This window comes from Girardinichthys multiradiatus, chromosome 12 (genome assembly GCF_021462225.1).
Source record: "Girardinichthys multiradiatus isolate DD_20200921_A chromosome 12, DD_fGirMul_XY1, whole genome shotgun sequence".
Classification (NCBI taxonomy): domain Eukaryota; kingdom Metazoa; phylum Chordata; class Actinopteri; order Cyprinodontiformes; family Goodeidae; genus Girardinichthys; species Girardinichthys multiradiatus.
In genome coordinates, this window is record NC_061805.1 from 3,331,260 (window position 1) to 3,333,950 (window position 2,691).

Here is a 2,691-nt window from a genome sequence, read left to right on the forward strand (position 1 = left end):
AATGCCAGAAGTCCAGTGTCCAGTCAGTGATGGTATGGGGTGCCGTGTCAGCTGCTGGTGTTGGTCCACTGTGTTTTATCAAGGGCAGGGTCAATGCAGCTAGCTATCAGGAGATTTTGGAGCACTTCATGCTTCCATCTACTGAAGATGTAGATGAAGATTTCATTTTTCAGCACGACCTGGCACCTGCTCACAGTGCCAAAACCACTGGTAAATGGTTTACTGACCATGGTATCACTGTGCTCAATTGGCCTGCCAACTCTCCTGACCTGAACCCCATAGAGAATCTGTGAGGTATTGTGAAGAAAACGTTGAGAGACTCAAGACCCAACACTCTGGATGAGCTAAAGGCCGCTATCGAAGCATCCTGGGCCTCCATAAGACCTCAGCAGTGCCACAGGCTGATTGCCTCCATGCCACGCCGCATTGAAGCAGTCATTTCTGCCAAAGGATTCCCGACCAAGTATTGAGTGCATAACTGTACATGATTATTTGAAGGTTGACGTTTTTTGTATTAAAAACATTTTTCTTTTATTGGTCGGATGAAATATGCTAATTTTGTGAGATAGGAATTTTGGGTTTTCATGAGCTGTATGCCAAAATCATCCGTATTAAGACAATAAAAGACCTGAAATATTTCAGTTAGTGTGCAATGAATCTAAAATATATGAATGTTAAATTTTCATCATGACATTATGGAAAATAATGAACTTTATCACAATATGCTAATATTTTGAGAAGGACCTGTATATGTCTGTCAGGATCTGTGCCTTGTCTGTGTGTTTGGTGCTGCTTACTGTGCTTAGCCTCTAGATGGCGTTTGAACCTGGAGGAGAGGTGACAGGTGTTCTCTATCTCACTGATCATCTGCTGAGGAGTATTTAAGGAGAAGGCTGCCAGCAACTCACTGCCAGAGTGTTGCCCTTAGTGGTATATCTCAAGCCACAATTATCCTTGCCCTGACTTTGCTTTGTCTCCTTGTAATTTTGGATTTTTCTACCTTGCAGGATATTGCCTGAACCTGACTTCGTCCTCAGCATCAAACACTGTTTGGGTTGTTGACTTCTGGAGAAGAGCTCTCCAGCTTCATGAACAAAGACTCAAGCCTCCTGTTACTTCATTGGATTAAATCGGCTGGCAGCCTCCCGATTCCTTTGTTCCTTGGACCACCTCCAGCGAACCCTGTCCACTCTCCTTCGTCCACAGCACCTTCACCAGAAACTCCTGATCCACTGACGTCCCCTTGCATTCCAGTATTCACCATCTCCCGTCACACGGGTACACAACCTCTTGGTCTCTCCACCCCCCTCTCTGGCGGATCTCTCCTTCATCCCAGTAAGATAAAATCATTGTTTAGAACATTGCTCTTGAATTTTCCCCTGCTTACCTTTCTACTTATTTTACAGTTGCATCCCGGTTCCAGTCCCCTGCATTCCTCAGTATTGTAAATAAAATCCTTGCCGTCGAACTCTGTCTCCTGATTGCTTTCTGCATGTCGGTCAAAGCTGTTAAAACAATATGACAATGTCTCACCATCTGCTGGTCTTCCGCTGTGATTTTACGTGGCTTCCTACTTTGTGGTTGCATTACTGTTCCCAAATGCTTCTAATTAGCTATGATACCACTAACAGTTAGATGTGGAATATTTAGTAGTGAGGAAATTTCACAACTGGACTTATTTCACAGGTGGCATCATTTCACATCATGGTACTATGCTCGAATACAATAAGCTCCTGGGAGCTAATCATTCTTCAACAGATGCTTGTAAATGGCTGGATTTTCAATACATGTGGTCATGAAAGTGACGGGAAAACCGGAATTCAACGATTTGGAGAGGTGAGCAGATACTCTTGGGAATATGCTATATATATATTGTAAATGCAAACCCAAATTTATTTTTTCAAATTTTTATTATGCCAAATCCTAGTAAAATTACTAACACATTCTCATCAAGTATATTAGTCTTAAATATGTACAAACAGTGGCAACTTCTGTTTTAATGTATATATTTTTAAACCCCTAAACCTTTTAAGAAGTGTGAAAAATGTGGGATCTGAAGCTAACGTTGACTAGGAAAAACTGCTTTGCTTGGCAGGTTTGACAACATCTAGTGATGACTGACCCTTTTTATTTATTTTTTTTTTTCTTTCCATTGGGTAAAAATGAAAAATGTTCGTGGCAAAAATCTATTCAACAACAGACCTTCAAAATAACTGTTTGAACAGTTTAACAATGGAACGGGGATCTGAGGACTTTCATACCAGTTGTTATAGTTGAGAACCTTGAAATTGCGTTTTGTGTAAACCCTTTTCAACTTGGGTTGGACACATTTTAACTTTTCAGTATGAAAAAAAGGTTTAGTTCTTGTTGCTGTCACACAAAGGGACTATGTGGCCTCTTAGTATGTTGATTGCCAGGCTCAAACATTGCATGGCTCAGAATGTTGTCTAGGCTTTCTTCACATATGTTTTCTCAGTATGTTTTCAGTAGTTTCTGAAAACTATATTTCAATACACCTAATGGTGTCATTGACAGCTGTTGGAGGGGAAAAAAAAATCTTAAATCAGTTTTTTGTAAATTACATGGTCCCATTGAAGTTGTACATGAGATTCAGCTGTACAAATCCAGAATTGTTTTAATTCTGGATGTGAACATACAGAGCTATGTGAACATACAGAGCTATTGAAAAAA

The 2,691-nt window shown here is 40.4% G+C and overlaps 1 long non-coding RNA gene across 1 annotated transcript; it reads left to right on the forward strand.

Moving 5' to 3' along the window:
* Positions 1 to 936: 936 nt before the first annotated feature.
* LOC124877258 lies at positions 937 to 1,468 on the forward strand. Its single transcript, XR_007040483.1, has 2 exons — positions 937 to 1,335; positions 1,407 to 1,468. It is a non-coding gene; the product is annotated as an uncharacterized LOC124877258 (long non-coding RNA).
* Positions 1,469 to 2,691: the final 1,223 nt, after the last annotated feature.